The sequence below is a fragment of the Lolium rigidum genome, chromosome 4 (genome assembly GCF_022539505.1).
Source record: "Lolium rigidum isolate FL_2022 chromosome 4, APGP_CSIRO_Lrig_0.1, whole genome shotgun sequence".
Taxonomy (NCBI): domain Eukaryota; kingdom Viridiplantae; phylum Streptophyta; class Magnoliopsida; order Poales; family Poaceae; genus Lolium; species Lolium rigidum.
This window is the reverse complement of record NC_061511.1, coordinates 207,944,801-207,958,206: the sequence shown is the minus strand read 5'-3', so window position 1 is coordinate 207,958,206 and position 13,406 is coordinate 207,944,801.

Genomic DNA, 13,406 nt, shown 5'->3' with positions numbered 1-13,406 from the left:
CTTAAGGGAAAACTTGCTGCTGTTCTACAAACCTCTGCTCTTGGAGGCCCAACACTGTCTACAGGAAGAGAAGCGTGAGTAGACATCAAGCTATTTTCTGGCGCCGTTGCCGGGGAACGAAGGAAAGCTACACCATTTCCTCCCTCGTCAACCACGCGCCAGTTGTGGACAGTAGTCATTCTCTCTGTTGAACTTGATCTTCCCCTCTTGAGCATCCCTCATTGCGTCAATAAGGGCTTGGGTGGGTTTAAACTTTGTGTCTCGGTGGGTACACTCCCCTGTCACCGGGTCTAGCGTTCCCCCATGCCCGTACCACCAGCTTTTGGCCTAGGGTTCCATCCCTCGGTACCTAGAGGGATTCCTCGCTCCCTCAGGTCATCCTCCATCTTCTGCCACTTAGGCTCCGAAAGGCGGTATCCTCCTGGCCCCATAATATGATTGTACTGCTTCTTAGCCGCATTTGCCTTATTTTTATCCGCTATGGCCTTGAATTCCTCTGATTTCTTTTGCCTCACAAATTCGGACCAATCATCTTTCAGCTTCTCATATTGTCCGCTGAAATCCGGAGTCTTCCCCTTCTCGACATATTGAGCCGCTAACTTTTTCTTGTATGTCCGAAATGCTGTGGCCATCTTCTGAAGAGCGAACTCTTTGACCAGCCTCCTCCTCTTACGTCTCTATGGATCGTCGTTACCGAATTCATCTTTTTTGTTGTATTCCGGAGGTAGAACGAAATGCTCCATAAGCTTCTCCAGCATTCCTTTTTCTTTCTCTTGCTGACGAAACTGGAACCAACACGTGCCTTCACTGGCTCATGCCATTCTTGGATAGTGATCGGGACGCTGTCTCTAACAACGACTCCGCATTGGTTGATGAACTTGGTGTACGCCTCTTCGGGCTCCAGCGGCTTGCCTTTTGGACTGATAACATCAATGATATATATTACTCCTTGTTTCAGCGTCTTGGTTTTGCCACGCTTTGTCTTCACCGATTTTTTCGACGATCCGTTGGCCGAGGGCTAAAATAAGAAAGAGAGTCGAGTTAATACACATATTTATTGAAATCGGTAAATTTGTATCACCAGAGGCTCAATGTATATATATACCTCGCCGGAGGTGGTGATTGCTAATTGCTTATCAACATCGCCGGAGGTGTTTGTCGACGGTTGACCTCCATCAACAGTGCCCGTTCCTTCGTCATCACCTCGCTGACGACCTTCATCTTTGATACGTCCAATTTGCATCACTATTTTATATCATAATTTGTTGTTATTCATTGATATATTTCATATTTGGAGATAATACTTATGTTATTTCATCTATTTTGCATGATTCATGATTATTGGAGGATCGCGCACCGGAGTCAGGATTCTGCTGGAAAAAGCGCCGTCAGAATGCAATATTTCGGAAGATCAACAGTTGACGGAAATTATATGAAAAATCCTATTTTTCCGGAAGACGAAGGGAGCCGGAAGGGGAGCCGAGGGGACCCGAGGTGGGCCCACCTCATAGGCCGGCGCGGCCCAAGGCCTGGCCGCGCCGCCTCGTGAGGAGGGGGCCCACAGCCCCCTCTCGCCTCCTTTTCTTCGCGAACATCTTCGTCCCAAAAACCTAAGCTCCGGGGGATAGGTCGCGAAGAGTCACGGCCGCCTCGCGAGGCGGAGAACACCAGAGAGAAAAGAGCTCTCCGGCAGGCTGAGATCCGCCGGGGAAATTCCCTCCCGGAGGGGGAAATCGACGCCATCGTCACCGCCATCAAGTTGGACATCATCTCCATCACCATCATCATCACCGCCGTCTCCACCGCTGCACATCGTCACCGCTGTAGCAATTTGGGTTTGATCTTGATTGTTTGATAGGGGAAACTCTCCCGGTGTTGATTTCTACTTGTTATTGATGCTATTGAGTGAAACCGTTGAACCAAGGTTTATGTTCAGATTGTTATTCATCATCATATCACCTCTGATCATGTTCCATATGATGTCTCGTGAGTAGTTCGTTTAGTTCTTGAGGACATGGGTGAAGTCTAAATGTTAGTAGTGAAGTATGGTTGAGTAATATTCAATGTTATGATATTTAAGTTGTGGTGTTATTCTTCTAGTGGTGTCGTGTGAACGTCGACTACACGACACTTCACCTTTATGGGCCTAGGGGAATGCATCTTGTACTCGTTTGCCAATTGCGGGGTTGCCGGAGTGACAGAAACCTAAGCCCCCGTTGGTATATCGATGCAAGAGGGATAGCAGGATCTCAGAGTTTAAGGCTGTGGTTAGATTTATCTTAATTACTTTCTTGTAGTTGCGGATGCTTGCAAGGGGTATAATCACAAGTATGTATTAGTCCTAGGAAGGGCGGTACATTAGCACAAGTTCACCCACACAACACTTATCAAAACAATGAAGATTAATTAGCCGTATGTAGCGAAAGCACTAGACTAAAATCCCGTGTGTCCTCGGGAACGTTTGGTCATTATAAGTAAACAAACCGGCTTGTCCTTTGTGCTAAAAAGGATTGGGCCACTCGCTGCAATTGTTACTCTCGCACTTTACTTACTCGTACTTTATTCATCCGCTACATCAAAACCCCCCGAATACTTGTCCGTGAGCATTTACGATGAATCCTTCATCGAAACTGCTTGTCAACACCTTCGCTCCTCGTTGGGATCGACATTCTTACTTATCGAAGATACTACGATACACCCCTATACTTGTGGGTCATCAAGACTATTTTCCGGCGCCGTTGCCGGGGAGTGAAGCGCTATTGGTAAGTGGAATTGGTAAGAGAAATTTCTACTTGTTTGTGCTGATTTTATTTACGCATGCTTGCCATAATTCATTATGGAGAGATCTTCTCTTGAGTTTTTATTTGGAAAATCTACTACTACTGCAAAGGTAGTGGATGAGGCGCCAGGTGAGGAAGAGATACCATACAAAATACCTATGAAAATTATTGAACGTGTAGTGGATAACCGTTATACAGGGGATGGAACTGTCCACCCTGGAGATCATTTACTTGTTCTTACATGAATTATGCGGTTTATTCAAGTGTGCAGGTATTGCTATGGATGAAGTGAGGAAGAAACTATTCTCTATATCGCTGTGCGGTAAAGCGGCACATTGGTATAAATTACTGGATAATGGGGATTCTCTTGAATGGAATGATATTGTGCCCCGGTTTTATTCTAAGTTCTATCCTCCAAGTGAAATTCACAAAGACCGGAACCACATATATAATTTTTGGCCTCATGATGGAGAGAGTATTGCCCAAGCGTGGGGGAGATTGAAGTCTTTAATGCTCAAATGCCCCATTCATGAGCTTCCTGGTAATGTTATTATTGATAATTTCTATGCAAGACTTTCTTTTGAAGACAAGACCTTGCTGGATACTTCTTGTTCTTGATCATTTACGCGCAACAAAGAAGAGTTTAAAAGGGACCTTCTTAATCGGATCCAGGGAAAATACTGAAGGATGGGAGAACGACAAAGATAGAGAATCAGGTATAAATTATGATTATAAATGCATTGAAGCTTTTATGGATACTGATAAATTTCGTAATATGAGTGCTACTTATGGTCTTGATTCTCAAGTTGCTGCAAATCTTTATAAAGCTTTTGCCTCTCATTATGAACTTCCTAAGAAGAATTTTGATAAGTATCATGAACTGTATAAAGATAAAATTGATTCATCTATTAATAAATGTGTTGTAGTTGAAACTGTTGATCATGTTATTCCTGAAGCTTATATTGAAAAAACTCCTTTCCCTGCTAAAATGAAGGAGTACTCTGTTATAAATAGTGCGGTTCATAAAAGTGAAAAGAAACCTATAGAACCTGAAGAACAAATAAAAGTTGAACCTACTGTTGCAATAGTTAAAGATCTTGTGACTGAAAATGTGGAGGATGGTCATATTGTTTTCTGTGAAGATGCTTCTAATATTGTTTCACATCCTAATAAGTCTAAGAAAGCTAGTGTTCCTATGTTATCTGTTAGAATTGGAGATCATTGTTATTATGGTTTATGTGATATTGGTGCAAGTATTAGTGCTATTCCTTATGAGCTTTACACGGAGATTATGCACGAAATTGGTTCTTGTGAACTTGAAGATATTGATGTGGTTATTCGGCTGGCTAATAGAGAAACTATTTCTCCAATTGGTATTGTTCGAGATGTGGAAGTTCTATGCGTAAGATTAAATATCCTGCTGACTTTTTGGTACTTGGTTCTGCTGCTAGTAAATATTGCCCTATCATTTTTGGTAGACCTTTTCTAAATACTTGTGGAGCTATTATAGATTGCAAGAAAGAGAAAATTTTGACTAAATTTGCTGGTGAATCTTATGAGTTTAACTTCTCTAAATTTACCAAAACTCCTTATAAAGCTGATTTGCCTAATAATGATTTTAGAGTTGAACAATGTGCATCTATTGCTCTTGCTCCTAATAATCCTTTGCAGCAACATTTGGAGAATAGTGAGAGTGAAGTTTTTAGGGAAGAAAGAGATGAGCTTGATGAAATTTTCCTTCGTCAACCTATTCTTAAGCATGATTTACCGGTAGAAGATCTGGGTACAACACCGCCACCAAAGGAAGATCCTGTCTTTGATTTAAAACCATTGCCTGATAATCTTAAATATGCTCATATTGATGATAAGAAAATATATCCTGTTATTATTGGTTCTAAGCTTTCAGAGTTTGAAGAAGAAAGGTTATTGGAAATATTGAAGAAACACCGAGGTGCTATTGGCTACACTCTTGATGACTTGAAGGGGATTTCTCCCTCTATTTGCCAACACGCCATTAATATGGAGGATGATGCGAAGCCTGTTGTTGAACCTCAGCGTCGTCTAATTCCTAAGATGAAGGATGTGGTAAGAAATGAGGTATTAAGACTTCTTGAAGCTGGTATTATATATCCTATTGCTGATAGTAGATGGGTTAGTCATGTGCATTGTGTTCCTAAGAAAGGAGGAATGACTGTTGTGCCTAATGATAATGATGAGCTCATACCTCAAAGAGTAGTTGTAGGGTATAGAATGTGCATTGATTATCGAAAAGTTAATAAAGTTACGAAGAAAGATCATTACCCTTTACCTTTTATTGATCAAATGTTAGAAAGGTTATCTAAAAATACTCATTTTTGCTTTCTTGATGGTTATTCTGGGTTTTCACAAATTGCTGTTAAAACTAAGGATCAAGAGAAAACCACTTTCACTTGTCCCTATGGAACTTATGCTTATAGACGTATGCCTTTTGGTTTATGTAATGCCCCTGCTACGTTTCAAAGATGCATGTCTGCTATTTTTCATGGCTTTTGCGAGAGTATTGTAGAGGTATTCATGGATGATTTTTCTGTCTATGGGAATTGTTTTGATAATTGCTTGCGGAACCTTGATAAAGTTTTGCAGAGATGTGAAGAAACTAACCTTGTTCTTAATTGGGAGAAATGCCACTTTATGGTTAATGAAGGAATTGTATTGGGACATAAAATTTCCGAGAGAGGTATTGAAGTTGATAGAGCTAAAGTTGAAGCCATTGAGAAGATGCCCTATCCTAGGGATGTTAAAGGTATTCGTAGTGTTCTTGGTCATGCTTGGGTTTTATAGGAGGTTTATTAAAGACTTCTCCAAGATTTCAAAGCCTCTTACTAATCTTCTTCAAAAAGATGTACCTTTTGTTTTTGATGATGATTGTAAGGAAGCTTTTGAAACTCTAAAGAAAGCCTTAACAACTGCTCCTATAGTTGAACCTCCTGATTGGAACTTACCATTTGAAATTATGTGTGATGCTAGTGATTTTGTTGTAGGCGCTGTTCTTGGACAGCGAGTAAATAAAAAATTGAATGTTATTCATTATGCTAGTAAAACTCTTGATGCTGCTCAAAGAAATTATGCTACTACTGAAAAAGAATTGTTAGCTGTAGTCTTTGCTTGTGATAAGTTTAGATCTTATATTGTTGATTCAAAAGTTACTATTCATACCGATCATGCTGCAATCAGATACCTTATGCAAAAGAAAGATGCTAAGCCAAGGCTTATTAGATGGGTACTTCTGTTGCAAGAATTTGATTTACATATTGTAGATAGGAAAGGTGTTGATAATCCTGTTGCTGATAATTTGTCTAGATTGGAAAATATTGCTTATGATCCTGTTCCTGTTAATGATAGTTTTCCGAATGAACAATTGGCTGTAATAAAGGTGAGCTCGCGAGATAGTCCTTGGTATGCTGATTATGCTAACTTTATTGTTTCCAAGTACTTGCCTCCAACCTTTTCAGCCCAACAAAAGGAGGAAGTTCTTTTATGACTTGAGGCATTATTTCTGGGATGACCCACATTTATATAAAGAAGGAGTGGATGGTATTCTGCGAAGATGTGTTCCCGAATATGAACAACAAGAGATATTGAGTAAATGTCATGGGAGTGCTTATGGAGGACATCACGCCGGAGATAGAACCGCGCAAAAGGTTCTACAATCAGGTTTTTATTGGCCAACTCTCTTCAAAGATGCAAGGAAGTTTATTTTATCTTGTGATGAATGTCAAAGGGTTGGTAATATCTCCAAATGCAATGAAATGCCTATGAATTATACTCTTGTTATTGAACCGTTCGATTGTTGGGGATTTGACTTCATGGGACCTTTTCCCTCTTCAGAAGGTAACACTCATATACTTGTTGTTGTTGATTATGTTACTAAATGGGTGGAAGCCATACCTACAAAAAGTGCTGATGGTGAGACCTCTTTAAGAATGCTTTTAGATATTATTTTTCCTCGATTTGGAGTTCCTAGATATATTATGACTGATGGAGGTTCTCATTTTATTCATGGTGGTTTTAGAAAAACTCTTGCTAAATATGGTATTAATCATAGAATTGCTTCCGCTTATCATCCTCAAACTAGTGGGCAAGTAGAACTATCAAATAGAGAAATTAAATCTATCTTGCAAAAGATTGTTAATAAAACTAGAAAGAATTGGGCTAGTAAATTGAAGGAAGCACTATGGGCTTATAGAACTGCTTATAAAAATCCCATGGGAATGTCACCTTATAAAATGGTCTATGGAAAAGCTTGTCATTTACCTTTAGAACTAGAGCACAAAGCTTATTGGGCTGTTAGAGAATTAAATAAAGATCCTAAATTAGCTGGTAATAAGAGGTTGTTGCAATTGAGTTCTCTGGATGAATGGAGAAGTGAAGCTTATGAAAATGCTAAACTCTTTAAAGAGAAAGTTAAAAAATGGCATTATAGAAGGATTATCAAAATAGAATTTAATATTGGGGATAAAGTCCTATTGTATCGGTCTCGTCTCAGATTCTTTGCAGGGAAATTACTCTCGAAATGGGAAGGACCATATGTTGTTGAGGAGGTGTATCGTTCAGGAGCAATTAAAATTAGCTCTCTCCAAGGCAACGCCACACAAGTAGTGAATGGACAAAGACTCAAGCATTATATCTCAGGTAATTCTTACAATGTAGATGTTGATGTTATTCGAGCGGAAACACCGGAGGCTTTCATCAAAGGACAAATTGACAGTCCGCCAGAACTCGACTTTGAATAGGTAACCGTACTGGTAATGAAAAGTTCGCAATTTACTTTCCGAACAATGTTTTTGCTGTTTTTGGAAAATATGAAAAATTACGAGATCGAAACGGAGTGGAGGAGACGCACGAGGGCGTGCCCCCATAGGCCGGCGCAGGCCCCAGCCAGACCGCGCCGCCCTATGAGCTGGCCGCCTCGTCGCCCCTTTCCGACTCTGGTTCGACCTGGTACTTTCCTTATGACATAAAAATTCTTGCTATATAATCCCCCGGACCCCTGGAGGTCCGTATATCGTTTTCTCGACGTGTTTTGTTTCGAGCTGTTTCTGCCAGGATTTGTTTTCAATCTAGGAGCACCATGGCCTCCAACAACAAGGGCAAGGGGCTTTCGGAAGAAGAAGTGAAGAGGGTGTCGTCAAAACAAGAGCAACAAGCTATTGGGAGTAAGCAAATCTTGGTGGGATCTGTTGACACTCGACGTTCTTTTTCTCATAACTTGCAGGGACCCTTACCACCTGCTCTTAGCCTCGACTCCTTCCCCGTGTTGGAAGAAGCTCTACGGACTACCGATGAGTTTTGTGATCAATACCGGGCTCTAAGAAGAGAAGTGGAGATACTCCAGGAGGAGAATTACCGTCTCCGTAGAATGCTGGAATATTACTCGATTCCCATCACGAGGTCGCCACCGCCAACTTCAGATAACAATGAATCTCTTCGAGTCTTAGTGCAGAATTGCCAAACTGAGAAACTGAAGCTGAAGGAGATCTGCAAGAAGCGCGGGAGGAATTCATCACCACCATCGCCGAAGGAGTAATCCATCATCGGTATTGGCATCCCCTTGGTTTGTTCCAAGCTTGGGGGAGTGCCGCGGTATCACATCATCACTACCTTTTACTTTTTACTGTCAAGTAGTGTCATATCATGAATAGGGAAGTTATCATATAAGATGGGTTGCAGTGTGGAAGTATCTCTCCTTTAGTTGATTGTCTATGTATCCCTTGGTGTGAGTTATCGTTATGGAATATTAATGAGGAATCTTATCATTTACATGTTGCACATTTTATTTTAGTTTGCAATCCTTATTATATGATTGATCTTGTTATTAGTATTGGTATCACTTTGGGAGCATTGAATAAATCTATTTAGTTTTGGCAAACTTAGCATTGGTCAATAGCAACAACACTTTGAGGTTTAAGTAGAAAAGACAAATACATGTAGTTGTTTCATTATCTTTCTTTCTTGTTAGCTCATAGCTTATTATTCTGAAGTTAAAACTGTTTGTGCTTGCAAGGAAGATGCATGATTGTTTCTATCACATGTATATTTGTTTGTTTCCCTCGACTCTTATGCTTGCTAATTAACCTTGCTAGCCAAAGACCTGTACTGAGAGGGAATACTTCTCGTGCATCCAAACCTTAACCCAAACCTATGTCATTTGTGTCCACCACAACTACCTACTACATGGTATTTCTGGCCATTCCTAGTAAATACTTCGTGTGCTACCTTTAAATAATTCAAAATTTACTATCTCTTATTTGTGTCAATGTTGTATAGCTCATGAGGAAGTATGTGGTGTTTTATCTTTCAATCTTGTTGGGCAACTTTCACCAATGGACTAGTGGCTTCATCCGCTTATCCAATAACTTTGCAAAAAGAGCTGGCAATGGGATTCCCAATCCCAAGTTAATTAACCTAAATAGACACTCCTCCATGGTATGTGATTGATGGACGGCACCCGAAGAATTCGGTTAGCCATGGCTTGTGTAAGCAAAGGTTGGGGGGAGTGTCATCATAATAAAACTAAAATAAAAAGGCACTCCTTCATGGTATGAGATTGTAGGCAGGCACCCGAAGGATTCGGTTAGCCATGGTTTGTGAAAGAAAGGTTGGAAGGAGTGCCACACAAAAATAAAATGGGAGCCGCTCTTTGAAGGTTTGTCTGGCAAGGGGGTTAGAATACTGATACGTCTCCGACGTATCGATAATTTCTTATGTTCCATGCCACATAATTGATGTTATCTACATGTTTTATGCACACTTTATGTCATATTCGTGCATTTTCTGGAACTAACCTATTAACAAGATGCCGAAGTGCCAGTTCCTGTTTTCTGCTGTTTTTGGTTTCAGAAATCCTAGTAACGAAATATTCTCGGAATATCGGACGAAATCAACGCCCAAGTTCCTATTTTCACCGGAAGCATCCAGAACACCCGGGAAGGACCAGAGGGGGGGCACTGGGCCCCCAGACCATAGGCCGGCGCGGCCCAGGCCCTGGCCGCGCCGCCCTATGGTCTCATCGCCCCTTTGACCCTCATGCGCCGCCTCTTCGCCTATTTAAAGCCCCTGGATCGAAAACCCTGATAAGTTCGACGAAACCCACAGAAACCTTCCAGAGCCGCCGCCATCGCGAGGCCAAGATCTGGGGGACAGGAATCTCTGTTCCGGCACGCCGCCGGAGCGGGGAAGTGCCCCCGGAAGGCTTCTCCATCGACACCGCTGCCATCTCCATCGCCATCTTCATCACCGCTGCTGCTCCCATGAGGAGGGAGTAGTTCTCCATCGAGGCTCGGGGCTGTACCGGTAGCTATGTGGTTCATCTCTCTCCTATGTGCTTCAATACAATAATCTCATGAGCTGCCTTACATGATTGAGATTCATATGATGATGCTTGTAATCTAGATGTCATTATGCTAGTCAAGTGAGTTTTACTTATGTGATCTCCGGAGACTCCTTGTCCCACGTGTGTAAAGGTGACGAGTGTGTGCACCGTGTGGGTCTCTTAGGCTATATTTCACAGAATACTTATTCACTGATGAATGGCATAGTGAGGTGCTTATTTATATCTCTTTATGATTGCAATGTATTTGTATCACAATTTATCTATGTGCTACTCTAGCAATGTTATTAAAGTAGTTTTATTCCTCCTACACGATGTAATGGTGAAAGTGTGTGCATCCGTGTTAGTACTTGGTTTATGCTATGATCATGATCTCTTGTAGATTGCGAAGTTAACTATTGCTATGATAGTATTGATGTGATCTATTCCTCCTACATATGCATGAAGGTGACAGTGTGCATGCTATGTTAGTACTTGGTTTAGTTGTATTGATCTATCTTACACTATAAGGTTACTAAAATATGAACATTAATTGTGGAGCTTGTTAACTCCGGCATTGAGGGTTCGTGTAATCCTACGCAATGTGTTCATCATCCAACAAAAGTATAGAGTATGCATTTATCTATTCTGTTATGTGATCAATGTTGAGAGTGTCCACTAGTGAAAGTCTGATCCCTAGGCCTTGTTCCTAAATACTGCTATCGCTACTTGTTTACTGTTTTACTGCGTTACTACTGCTGCAATACTACCACCATCAACTACACGCCAGCAAGCTATTTTCTGGCACCGTTACTACTGCTCATATATATTCATACCACCTGTATTTCACTATCTCTTCGCCGAACTAGTGCACCTATTTGGTGTGTTGGGGACACAAGAGACTTCTTGCTTTGTGGTTGCAGGGTTGCATGAGAGGGATATCTTTGACCTCTTCCTCCCCGAGTTCGATAAACCTTGGGTGATCCACTTAAGGGAAAACTTGCTGCTGTTCTACAAACCTCTGCTCTTGGAGGCCCAACACTGTCTACAGGAAAAGGAGGGGGAAGTAGACATCAAGCTATTTTCTGGCGCCGTTGCCGGGGAGGAAAGGTAAAAGGTACTCACACTACGGATCCCGGCTACCAAGCTATTTTCCGCTGTTGTAAGTACTCAAAGCTATTTCCTTTAGATCCTGCAATTGCATCTTTTTGTTTCTTGTTTACACTAGTTTGGCATAATGGACAAGAATGATCTTCTTATTCTGTTTCCTGATTTAAAAAATGGATTGTTTGATGCGAAAATTAAAAAACCTATGGAATCTTATTTGCATGTTGGTAGTAATATTAGTATGAACGCTTTGAACACCATTGTTGATAATGATATAGAAAGTTCTAAGCTTGGGGAAGCTGGTTTTCATTATCTTTTTAGTCCCCCAAGCATTGAGGAGAAAATTTTCTTTGATGATACTTTGCCTCCTATTTATGATGATTATAATGATAGTGGTCTTTTGGTGCCACCTACTATGGAGAGTAAATTTTGTTGTGATTATACTATGCCTCCTACACTTGATGAGAATAATAATGATAGCTACTTTGTTGAATTTGCTCCCACTACAACTAATAAAATTGATTATGCTTATGTGGAGAGTAATAATTTTATGTATGAGACTCATGATAAGAATGCTTTATGTGATAGTTATATTGTTGAGTTTGCTCATGACACTACTGAAAGTTATTATGAGAGAGGAAAATATGGTTGTAGAAATTTTCATGTTACTAAAACACCTCTCTATGTGCTGAAATTTTTGAAGCTATACTTGTTTTATCTTCCTATGCTTGTTACTTTGCTCTTCATGAACTTGTTTATTTACAAGATTCCCATGCATAGGAAGCATGTTAGACTTAAATGTGTTTTGAATTTGCCTTTTGATGCTCTCTTTTGCTTCAAATACTATTTCTTGCGAGTGCATCATTAAAACTGCTGAGCCCATCTTAATGGCTATAAAGAAAAGAACTTCTTAGGAGATAACCCATGTGTTATTTTGCTACAGTACTTTGTTTTATATTTGTGTCTTGGAAGTTGTTTACTACTGTAGCAACCTCTCCTTATCTTAGTTTTGTGTTTTGTTGTGCCAAGTGAAGCCTCTAATCGAAGGTTGATACTAGATTTGGATTTCTGCGCAGAAACAGATTTCTATCTGTCACGAATCTGGGCTGTTTTCTCTGTAGAAAAATCAGAAAAATATGCCAATTTACGTGCGTGTTCCTCAGATATGTACGCAACTTTCATTAGTTTTGAGTTTTCTGATCTGAGCAACGGAAGTATTTATTAGAAATTCGTCTTTACGGACTGTGCTGTTTTGACAGATTCTGCCTTTTATTTCGCATTGCTTCTTTCACTGTGTTGGGTGGATTTCTTTGTTCCATTACCTTCCAGTAGCTTTGAGCAATGTCCAGAAGTGTTAAGAATAATTGTGTCACCTCTGAACATGTGAGTTTTTGATTATGTACTAACCCCTCTAATGAAGTTTATGAGAAGTTTGGTGTGAAGGAAGTTTTCAAGGGTCAAGAGAGGAGGATGATATACTATGATCAAGAAGAGTGAAAGCTCTAAGCTTGGGGATGCCCCGGTGGTTCACCCCTGCATATATCAAGATGACTCAAGCGTCTAAGTTTGGGGATGCCCAAGGCATCCCCTTCTTCATCGACAAATTATCAGGTTCCTTCTCTTGAAACTATATTTTTATTCGGTCACATCTTATGTGATTTACTTGGACGTCTGTATGCTTTTATTTTTGTTTGTGTTTGAATAAATTGGATTACATCATGCTTGTGTGGGAGAGAGACACGCTCCGCTGTTGCATATGAACACATGTGTTCTTAGCTTTTAGTATTCATGGCGAAGTTTCTTCTTCGTTAAATTGTTATATGGTTTGAATTGGAAAATGATACATGTAGTAATTGCTATTAATGTCTTGGGTAATGTGATACTTGGCAATTGTTGTGCTCATGTTTAAGCTCTTGCATCATATGCTTTGCACCCATTAATGAAGAAATACATAGAGCATGCTAAAATTTGGTTTGCATATTTTGTTTCTCTAAGGTCTAGATAATTTCTAGTATTGAGTTTGAACAACAAGGAAGACGGTGTAGAGTCTTATAATGTTTTCAATATGTCTTTTATGTGAGTTTTCCTGCACCGGTTCATCCTTGTGTTTGTTTCAAATAAGCCTTGCTAGCCTAAACCTTGTATCGAGAGGGAATACTTCTCATGCATCC